The sequence below is a fragment of the Melospiza melodia genome, chromosome 9, assembly GCF_035770615.1.
Source record: "Melospiza melodia melodia isolate bMelMel2 chromosome 9, bMelMel2.pri, whole genome shotgun sequence".
NCBI classification, from domain to species: domain Eukaryota; kingdom Metazoa; phylum Chordata; class Aves; order Passeriformes; family Passerellidae; genus Melospiza; species Melospiza melodia.
In genome coordinates this window covers 26,861,073-26,872,367 of record NC_086202.1, presented here as the reverse complement: position 1 = coordinate 26,872,367, position 11,295 = coordinate 26,861,073, and the positions used below count along the sequence as shown (strand labels likewise).

Below are 11,295 nucleotides of genomic sequence, written 5' to 3'. Positions count from 1 at the left end.
AGGTATGATGTGGAGCAGAGAGAGCTGCAGCTCTGGTTAAGCTGTGCCAGACATAACCTGAGAGTAAAGCTCATCATGCACATCAAAAATAAACATTATACCTATGTAAATAACTTGCTAATGAGAATTTTTGTGGGGCAGATTTTACCCACAATGTAAAAGCAAAGCCATTGCTCATTTCCCTCAAGATTTACACTTCCACAAGTGTACAAGAAGATAGTTTGAAAACAGAGACAAAAACCTGAGACTACGTCATTGTATAGCACACAGTCTCCAATGTAAAGTTGTGTAGAGCAACATTTCCTGAATAGGTGTGGGACACTTATGGGCATAGTTACAATTGCTGCAATGTTTTCCACTGACTGGAAAAATAAAAAGGAAAATCTATAACCTTCCACAGTGTCATGCCTGAAAGGTTGCAAAGAAAGTGGCTGTACCTCTAATGTAACAGCATTTCCCTCAAAAGCTTCAGTACTTCAAAAATGTATTAAACACACCCATGCACCCTTTGCTGTGAAACTGGTGAAACTGCTTTCTTATTAATTTTTCAGATGCCTAAAGTTAATTATATGCATAAATACATACACAACCCCTCAGGACACAAAAGTGAAATGAAGGAGTTAAGGGTATGTTAGGTCAGTACTAAAAGTTAGTGAATTTTAAAAAAAATTGTCCAGACTAGTATTTGCTGCTAATGCCATGGAACTTTACATAAATTTTTTTTCTAAGTTTCCGATTTTTTAAAGCCAAGGCTAATACTGATAGGTGAGCTGAGTTGTGAATTTGATTTGATGTAGAAAGCAGCAAGCACTTTGATATAGCAAACCCTTACCAAGAGGAGGAATGACAGTCCTGAAAAAATAAATACGAGTTTGAATCAGAAGTTCAAGATTGTATTTTTTCTTTTTTCCATGTTTTCTGTGTGACCTTGGGAAAATTACCTAATCTTCTCATATCTAAGTATTTCTGCCCAAAATAGAGAAAATATGCTCTTCATCATCATGTGGCTACTCTCAACTAGCTTTTACAGTTCCAAGATTCACAACTGGAAATAGAATTTTTTCCCATTTATTTTATTCACATTTTCTTCCTCTACTGTACAGTTATCAAAACATCTAAACTACACTATCACATATGAAAGACACAGATTGTTACTGAAGGGAATAAAGGATGCATAGGCATTCTTTTTCTCAACAGAAATAATTTACAGATGCTCACCACACAAACGTCAGTTGTTATCTACAGGTAACGTGAGTGAAGTAGAATCAGGCATTTTATTGTTAAGTTCTAACTGAGAAAAATATGTAGCATGTAATTGTGTGCATGTTTTTGATCAAAAGCCCTATATGAAATATAAAGTTTTGTCCCTTGAAATGAGCAAAGTCAAGATGGTAGGACCATTTTTTGGTTTTTCTTCTCTATTAAGGGGGCAGAAATTGTTCACAGAAGAAGGGAATCTTTGACCAGCAGTGTCATCCAGGAAACAAGGGTAACATATACTGGGTGAAGCACTACAAAATCAAACCAACAAGATTTCCACAAACTTCCCTGAATGTTGTAGAATGGAAATAAGTGAACACTGGATGGTTTAACTGGCTCTGAACATTAGATAGTTGTTTCTGCCCTGTCCAGATATGAGTTACACTTTCAGGACCAACTTCTACTTTCATGCACAAAAGAGCTCCATTAATATCAAATGATTTAAAATAGGACAATTCACCAAAGCTTGAACTCCAAGAACTGTTAAGAATTAAGTGAGGCTCACCATGAAAGGAAGGAAAGAAGGCAAGAATAAGACTATACTCTTAAAAGCTTATAGAAATGTTTCTAGTGGCTGGAGCATGTGGCTACTATCACAGCATGCCAGAATCTCTAGGGTAACTGTCCAGTGCTGACCTGTGACTTCAAGGAAATCAGTTCTCAGAGTCCCAGCAGTATTAACATACACCAGACTGGTCATGGTTACAAACACATAACCATAGAATAAAACATATGACAATGTTTTCAGTAATACCTCTTCCCTTATTTGTCTATATTAGATATGTTATGCAAGTTTACCTTTAAAGAAACAAGAGAAGAAGAAAGAGAGGTTTAAAAACAAACAAAGAAAATTGGTTTTCTTTTTGACAAAATGTTTCAGATCTAAACTTACAATTTCTTTCCCAGTGTGCTCACCTTCATCGTCTTGTGCAGACTGCAGAAATCCTGCTTAGCTTAGCCCACATCTCTTAGAGATTCTTCTCATTTTCATGAGGGACAAGTCAACTGTTCTCTAGTTAACCCACAGGGCCAGAGGGAAGCCCCTTGCTGACACTTTCCATGAAGCTGCTAAGAAATAGCTGTTTGTCCCCCCACTTTCCTTTCAAACCCTGATCTCTTGGTCAGGACTCAGCTCCTCTACCTGCCAGGTTCTGCAGTTGAGCATTCCTTGACACTCATTCCATGGGCAGTCCTGCTTTCAAGCCCTCCCAGCAGCACCACCATCTTCTCATTTTTAGTAGTTCACACTTCTAGTACCCCCTTCCAAGCAGCCCCAATGCCCTCAGGTGGCAAAACCAGCATTAATTAAACACACCTCCCTCCTGGCTTTTAAAGGAACTATTTATGCTTCTACCTTAACATGTAAACAGATGGAGTCTGGGCTTATAATAACCCTCCAACTGTGATTTAAAAATATAAATCCTTTTGATGCTGCTGTCCTCAGCTGAAGCCTCTGAGTAACAGAAGCACATGGCAGAACCCTTAATGTGTATTGATAGATCTTATTCAAAGTGCTATTTTCCAGATGCACTTGTTAAAACTCACTTTCTGCTGCTGCTCAGTGAAGTAAGAAGAGAACTCAATCTGATGAAGGACAGAGTTGGGGTAGTAGCATCAGGCAGATTGGTGGTTCATCACGTTCACTGCATGGATTCCTTTTGACAATCATTCCTCTGAAAAAGAAAAAGCCACACCAGCCTTTCAGGTTCAGTATTGTTATGTTCAGTGAGATGAGAAGTAAGTTTCACACAGAAAAAGCTGCTCTCTTTAGGCACTGTAGATATCAGGCTTTTTTCACCTGAAGAAATTAGAACCATGTAAATTTCATGAAACATAATGTGAAACTCCATTTCAATAAATCACACCCACTTTAATTCTTGTTCTACCCTAAACTGTGATGGTAGACTATGACCAAAGGCAAAAGAAGGAAAATAAGAAAACACAATTCAGGATACCCATTAGCACTGCATCAAAATAAATTAACTGCAAATCAATCAGGGAATCCAAAAATGTTGAAAAACAGTAATATCAAACAGACATCTTCTCTTTCTGTTTGTGGGTCAGAAAAGGGACTCAGTTACCATCTTGCGTCAGATTTCTCCTTGCTGCTTTCACTGAATCCTTGATTTTCCTCACATGCAGGAGCCAAACCATTGTGATTCCAGAGACAGGGCTAAGGAGGCCCCAGCACGTGTTACAAACTGCACTTTGCAGTTTCTCTTCATTGTGCTGTTTCCTGAAAGAGTCCCATCACAGCTGAACCTGCTCCATTTTCACTGGGTCACAGTACAAAGACAACAGCTTCTCAGAGCATTTCATGAGCATAGCAACAGTGTGAGCTGCCTGAATTCCAGCTTGTAAAAATAAAATTACTGCAGGAATTTTCAAAATAACACAGCTGACTGTCCAGTGTCACTGGAAGCCATTTCTGGGAAACCCAGGATTTGGGGTTTACCATCAGGGCATTTCTTTAGCCAAAAGATGATCAAGGCCAGATGTCACCAGAACAGCCATACAAGCAGGAATGGTACGATACCAGTAAAGACTTACAGCAAAAGGATTTCCAGAATTCAGCCTTACAGAGTGGATCCTGATGGGAACTGAGTTTCTCATCCACTACTGAAGGGGAATTCTCTGAACAGAAAATCAAGGGAATTAAACAATTTCATGAGGATCATAAATCAATTCTGAATCTTTCAATTAAAAACCAAAAAATCCAGTGGCAATAAAGCAACATCCTCTACTAAACACTTTGTATCTTTGTGACTACTTGCTTAAGATTTTCACAATACTAGTATTTATTCTCCAGTTTTGTACGTCAGGACTGGAGACAGAAATTTGAAAAAGAATTCTGGTGGTCCAAGGGACATTTAATTGAACTTCAACAACATACAATCTTTGGAAGTCCCAAATGCAACACTCACAGCTATTACATATACAGTGAGTTACACTACAGGACACTCAAAATGTTGGTTGATTTGACAAGTCAAGAGGACCCTGTAATGTTTCTGTTTCAACATGTGACTAACTTGCAGGCACTTGTCTTTCTCTGCTTCCTCCTTCCAAGATCTAGTGGCTTCGTTCCAGCAGAATGATTTGACTTCAGTAAAATTTGACTGTTACTAGTTTACTTGATCTAGACTTGAAAGAGCTCATAAGAGGAAAAAAGCTCATCACTGAAACTTACATTCTGTTCCCTCTACAACTTATATCCAACATGAAAAGGAAAGGGCTGAAAAACAAAATAATAGAAATGGAATAAAGAATAAGACATTCCTGTTGGCTTGTCTGGGAGTTCTATTCTTGTTAAGTCATGCCCTGTTTTAAATAATTGGGAATTGAAACAGGTTACTTATACAATAGGATCTTGAATTTGTATTACATTTGTCCTCCCAGAGCTCACTGAAACTCAGCTGGAAAGCTTGGCTGGCCCTAAACAAACTTTGAATTACTGAAACTGCCAATAAAGCTACAAAATAATTTATTTTACTTATTGGGATTGTACAGATACAGTCTAGACCGTTTTGTTGACATGGTGTGCCTTTCTCTATTAGTCCTTTGCTCTGCTTACTGTCTGAAAACATTGTGCAAGGACAGAGCTGATTGCTCAGTTACTGTCTAGTGAGTTGTATATTACCTGGCCATCAAGATAGTCTTGATCTTTCTTCAAGGCTGGGAACTGAGATGCCAGAAAGAAGACAAACATATACCAGCACTCAGGCTCCAGCAGCAGCTAAGTTAAACTTAGCTCACAGTTTCCTCAGCAAAATTTATCCCAGTTTTCAGACATCCCAATGAAAACTGCTTCAATAAATCAATGGACTCAACTGAAAAAATCATCAGCTCAAGGCACCAAGTAATCAAACTGAACAAGACTGCTACTCAGCTGACCCTGCTTTGTGGTAAGTATCAGAGATAGTTCTGAGTCAGAGTAGGGCCTTAACTCCTTCTGTGCATTGGGCAATTTGATTTAGCATGGTACCCAAGATTATCTGTAAAAGGTCAAATCATTTACTCTTGGAGTGCTGCAAGGCAAGTTCAGGAAGGTTCTGCATACTCAAACAGAAAATTACAGTGCTTGTTGTAAGAAAGATGAATTGATGGATTAATGAATCTTCAATGGAGAGATGCAGATAAATACCAAAGGAAAAAAGTGGGAAGAGATTCACCTTTCCCTTTACACAAAGAGCCTGCGTTTACAGCTGAGTATTTACAGTTAAACAATGAGTTAGAATGAAGAGGACAACATTTATTTAGCCAAACTAACTGAAAATACTGATTTTTAAGAGAATTCCAGCTTTTCTTCTATCTAAAATCAGTGCACTAGACATTTGTGCTGACATTTTGGGGCCAGATTAGCTCAAATTTAGCATGAAAGTGGTGAGGGTTATAAGTCAAGCAGCATTTCTGGGGATCATCCTGCTGACAATCCCTCTTGAATTATCTACTCCATAACTCTGTTTTCACTCTGTACTAGGAATGTTATGCTAATAATATAGCCCAGGGAAATGATAGGAACAGTCCAAGGAGATTATCATGTGGAGAGCCTTCTTTTTCATGTCTGAGCAACACTAGAATTGCAACTCACAATTCTATTAAACTGTATGCAACAGCTTCACATTTTGATTATTTTGTTTGTTTTGTTTGCTCTTACATGTGGGCAACATTAGGAAGCCTGCAATATTACTAAGGTAAGACTGAAAACAGGAATGATGAATCTCTATCTTGCAAGGATAAAATTACTAAAGTCACTAAAAATATGATCCTCATCTGAGCTGTGTTTGCTACACATTCCTATGATTTTCTGCAAATGAAAATAATTTTGGAGATCTGAAGTATTAGATTCCTTTGGCAGCTTTTTTGCCAGTGCCAGAACACAATCCCACACGAATCAGACTGTTAACTGGACATATCTGAAGTCCTAATTTTAAAGAAATTCCTCCTAGTCTTTAGTCGAAAGGGAATTGAAAACTGTGAGTTGTTTTGACGATTGCCCATTTATTTGCCAGTGACAGAAGGAACAAACCACTGAGTCTCCTGCCCCCTTATGCAGCATGTGCAAAGAACTGGGAAAAACAGAACTGCTAAGCAATCCCAAATGGAATGGCCTCATTTACTGGAGCTGTTATAGTCTGGGTAAATGACAATGCAAATGCAGGCCAGATCTGCACTCCTCTGAATGCCAGCACTTCTGTCTGAACAGTCACATCAGTGTGGCCACACAGAATTAACACCTACACAGCCCATCCAAACCAAAGGCAGTACCTTCTTCCATACCTGTTCCTCAGCAGGGGCTCTCAGAAAGGCACACTCAACACTAGTTTATTTCTCAACTCAGAACCCCTTCAGCTGGGCAGGGAGTGAGATGAGATGTCAAAAGCATTATTCCAAGACAAAGCTCATCCATACTTTGTGCTGCAATGTCTGCACTTTACATTTTCCTAATATCATCATTGGTGAGGAGCCACTCAGTACCTGAGGAGGCCAGCCTTGTTGGGTAGCAGTCATTCTTTTAAATTTCCATCCCTGGTGGTTGCACCATCAGTTTAAAATTACTGCAAATAAACTGTGCAGACAGCTTACCTGATAAACCTTATGAAACCCTACTGCAGAAATTTATGGAAAACTGAGGGGCCTTTTTACAAGAAAAACAATGTTTCTGAGATTGATCTGAGGCTGAACAGCTGACAAAACAGTTTGGAAGATCAGATTGTGATTAGAAGAAAGGATAAAAGACCAGGAGAAAGACTTGCAGAAAATTAGCCCTTGACAGAACTACCTGAATTCTCCAGTGAAGGAAATTGACTGGGCTGGAAGGAAACTCATGGGTCAAAAGCAAATCACACTGAGTGAGTCACTGAGGAAAACCGACAGCTAAATCTATCAGTAAGCTACTTTCCAGAAAGCAAATAGGATTGTTTGCACAAGATGGCCCAGCCAGTGCAGTCTCAGTGCTCAGCTTTTCATAAGTGGTGACCCCAATGGTGTTCCAGGGAACTATTCCAAGGCCATATTTCTGAAACTTCATTTAAAATATGAGTTTAATACTGCCACTAGTGCTTTTTAGAAAAATGGGACAGAGGATTTTGTCCCTCCAAATGGCAGGCACAAGTTTCTGGGAACAAGCCTGCAGGCTCTTTCAGAGAGCACTGAGCAGGTAGAGCTCCCATACTCTCAAGCTCCCCGGCCCTGAGTGACGCATGGAGAAATATACAAGCTTGTGTGTTTCATTCTGTTTCAAACAAAAACAAAAGTCTGAAGCAAAACTGATCCACCACTCATCAGAATAGGATAATTAGCCACTTCCCAGTCACTCTTGCTGGTACTTTTACCAGGGAGCAGAAAATCAGGTTCTTGAAGGCCTTGGAAAGGCCAGGTATAAGTCCTTAAATCTAAATATGATTGTTTCTATCACACATAGAATGGGATAATCTAACAGAACATCAAGAAATAAAAATAATTTCCCACCATCTGGATCATGTTTTCCAACCTAAATCACCAAATATGCTACTTTATGAGGTTGCTCACCTCATCACAAGATGAAAAATGTTTCCATTGGGGATTTAAGCCAACTTGTCAGTGGAATATTTTTGCAACTGCTATTAAGTCACAATCCATATGAATATGAATTTTGGCCAAAGATAAATATAGAAATAATTTAGATCAATTTTTCCTGGCCTTGTCAATGCATCCTGTACATTGGACTTGAAGTGTAAGGAGACTTGAGGTTCCATAAGACGAGAAACGCTAAACCTGAACTGCGACCCTTTAAGCGGGCAGGAGCTGAGAAGTTTCTCAAACGGGCTGTGTATTTCAGCGATTCCATGCCGTGTTTATCGCTGCCCTCTCGGCCCCTCAGGGCGGGCTTTGGCCCCGGTGCCGCCCGCGCCGCCGCCCTGTCCCTGGTGCTGACCGGGCACGGCCGCTCCGCTGCGGAGCCGGCGCGGGGAACAGGCTTTTCTTTTTTTTTAAATTTTGAACAAACTCATAAAGCAGTGGCTCTGTCATTGCACTGAGGAAACAGCTGACTTTCTGCAGGCTACTTTGGGGAGCATAACATAAAAAGCCAAAAAAGCAAAGCAAACCAAACAGAACTGCTGAATAGAGGGATGTATGGAGCGGGCTGCCTGGTCCTTGATAGCACTCGGCAGGACCATGTGGAGGCACCGCAAGGCTCAATCTCTTAAATCATATCAACATCACTATCCTGGTGGGCAATTAAATTGTTCGTTCTGCATTTTTTGTCTTCCAAACCCTTTGTCTTCTCTCGGGACAACGTTTTAACTTTTCCATTTAATTAAAACGACCATTGCTGATCAGCAGCAGTGATTCAGCGGGGGAAAACAACCTCGCCCGCACTTTTCCTAGGGGTCAGTGAATGAAACCACCGTTCTCACTCGTGTTCCGGCGGCGAGCAAGGGGGCTGAAGGCTGCGAGCTCCGAGCCCGCAATTCATTAACGCACAAGGCTCAAGAGCTTTTGCTGAACTTGGGCAGGACAGCAGCCCCTCCCGGCCGCCCTCGCCGCCTTCCAGAGCGTTCCTGGTCCCACCCGCGGGCGCAGCCCCCCCGCTCCCGCCGCCATTTCATCCCTCGCATCCTTCCCTGAGGGCTCAGACGCGGAACGCCCGCACCCCGGGATACCTGCTGCCCCGCAGCTCGGCCGAACCGCTCCCCACAGCTGTGTGTAACCTTCCCGCTCTGCCACCGCGGCCCCGAGGTGATCTCGGCCCAAACTCGGATATTTACACACCGCCGGCAGCGGCTTCTCGCGGATCGCTCCCTGCGCCACCGCTTGAGGCAAATCCCCTCCCGCGGCGCCTCGCGCGCCCAGCGCCCCCTCACGGCGGGACGGGGAGCGGCCGCCTCCCTCGGCGCGGCGCTCCCGGCGGCCCGGGCGCTTTAAAGGCTCCACCTGCGGGGCAGCGGCTCTTCCCTCGCCTTGGGGGCGGGCGGGTGCCTCGGCGCTTCCCTCGGCCCCGGTCGCGGCCGCCCCCTGGCTGCGGGGCCGATGTCCGTGGGTGCGGCAGCCGCGGCTCCCGCGGGGGCGGAACCGGGACCGGGACTCACCCGGCGCGGCCCGGGCAGCGCTGCGCGGCCGGAGGCGGCGGGGGGCGGCCGCTCGGCCCGGAGGTACCGGTGAGCGAGACGCTGCGGTGCAAGGTGGGTCGCGCCGCGACTACAGCGTGTCTGCAGCGGAAAATTAAACCCCGCAGAGCCCTCACTGGGAAGGCAGAAGTGAGTAGGCGAGGCTGAAGTGTAAGTTTTGGGAGGCTGCTTAGTTATCTTGCACCCGTGCGGTTACAGGCGCGCCGCTGCATCAGCGTGCTGTGGTGATCCCTGAGGAATCTGCGATGGCCAAATTACACTGACGGCGCAGGATCCCTCTCGTAAGGCTCGTTGTGCGCTCCCCCAGCTGTGCCACACCTCGGGCCGTCAGCAGGCAAAGCCTCGCTGTTTTCTCTTTCCGAGGCCAAATAGTCAATTAGGTTCCCATGCAGCAAGGCACAGATTGCACTAGTCATGGGATTGCTGTAAACTTTCCTGGTTTCAGCCCAGAGTTGGAGAACAATGAAAACCGAACAGCATCACATTTTGCAGACTTCTTTTTCTGCCTCAAGTACACGAATTAGAGACTGAGCACTGTGTTTTAATCCAGTTTGCTGCTGTTGATTCATTTTCTCACCTAAAGTGGGTAACCTAAGTGCTGTGGTTTTGTTTATAAACAGAATACGGTTAAAACAATGGATGTTTAAGCATTCTTTACCTTAATATAATAAATTTTCTTACTATGGGAAGGTAAATACCATAGAAGTTCTAACTATTTCATGGTATAGTAAGTGTCTTTAAAAACAATGACTGAAAAGCTGGTAAGATAAGAACTTCCTAACATACACCTAAGTCTTCACAGTCTGGAGAGGTATTTCCCCCTTCCCTTTCATGGTGAATCTGTCTCTCCACAGGTTTCCAGTTTAATACAATTACCAAAAAAATCTTAATATCTTTAAAAGTTTATTTCTGACTAAACTGTGTTGTATACCAAATCTTTTATGGTAGTGAAAGGAGGTTGGTGTAGGGAGAAAAAGGCCATGCAGCAGAGGAAAATAAGTGTGATATACAGGTGGTTTTATTTTTTGTAAAGATGGAAATAGTCATGGTGAAGGATCTAGAGGGAGGAGTAGATAGCAAAGTTGGTTAATTGGTAAAGAGATACTGGCAGCAGCAAACAGCCAAACAGGAAACATTTGAGCTGCATTTCTGAAGGCATTATATTACAGAGAAGGAAGATAATAATTTTTATATTGCTCTAGCATATCTTCCCAGTGTTATCAGCTTTTTCTGGAACCCACAAAGCACAGTCTTAGTAAGATACTGACAATACAGAATGTGGTGAAGCCAAGTGTGATAGAAAATTTAGTAGCTTGAGAAAGATCAAGACTGAGGACAACTTGATAAAGGGGCTAAAATGATCTCAGAAATCCTAAGGTCTGCAAGAATTGAAGGATTTTAAATCAACAGGTGAAACAAAGCTGTACATGAAGTACAAGTAGGATTAGCTCAACTTAGTTCAGAGTTCAGCAGTGAAGGGAAGGAGACCACAATGAGCTCTTTTGCAGAATAGTCTTAATTTGGAAGCAATATTGAACTTGTGTGGAAAAATATCTTCGCTCTTGATAATTAATTTTATATTCAGTTTGCCACTGGCAAGGTAGGAATTCAGAGCTAATTTTTTTTTTCATCTCTAATATGTCAGTTTCAAATGCCTTAGCATTGCTTAACTAATATTTACTATGTGTGTACTATTTCCTCCTGTGGATGACAATGAAGATCAGTCCCCAAGTACAGCTGTTGATTTCATGTGAAATGTACATATCATTGGGTTGATTCAAAACTTTGGAAAATTCTAGGATTGCCTATATTGAACAGCTGGTTCAAAGCTTGGGTTTTCTTCATGCATGTGTTTAGTGAGTAGTTTCTTCAAAGGCTCCATTTACCTCACTTTGCCTCTCTTTTGAAGGATTGTAGACAATAGTCC

General features: G+C 42.3%; 1 protein-coding gene across 1 annotated transcript in view; it reads right to left on the bottom strand.

The window, feature by feature from the left end:
- The window catches only part of WAPL (WAPL cohesin release factor), a 133,991-nt gene extending 124,956 nt beyond the window's left edge, over positions 1-9,035 (bottom strand). The window contains exons 1-2 of the mRNA XM_063163990.1: positions 8,904-9,035; positions 2,806-2,933 (exon numbers count right to left, since the gene is read on the bottom strand). The gene's annotated coding sequence lies outside the window, so the exon portion shown is untranslated. The remainder of the gene's footprint in view (positions 1-2,805; positions 2,934-8,903) is intronic.
- Positions 9,036-11,295: the final 2,260 nt, after the last annotated feature.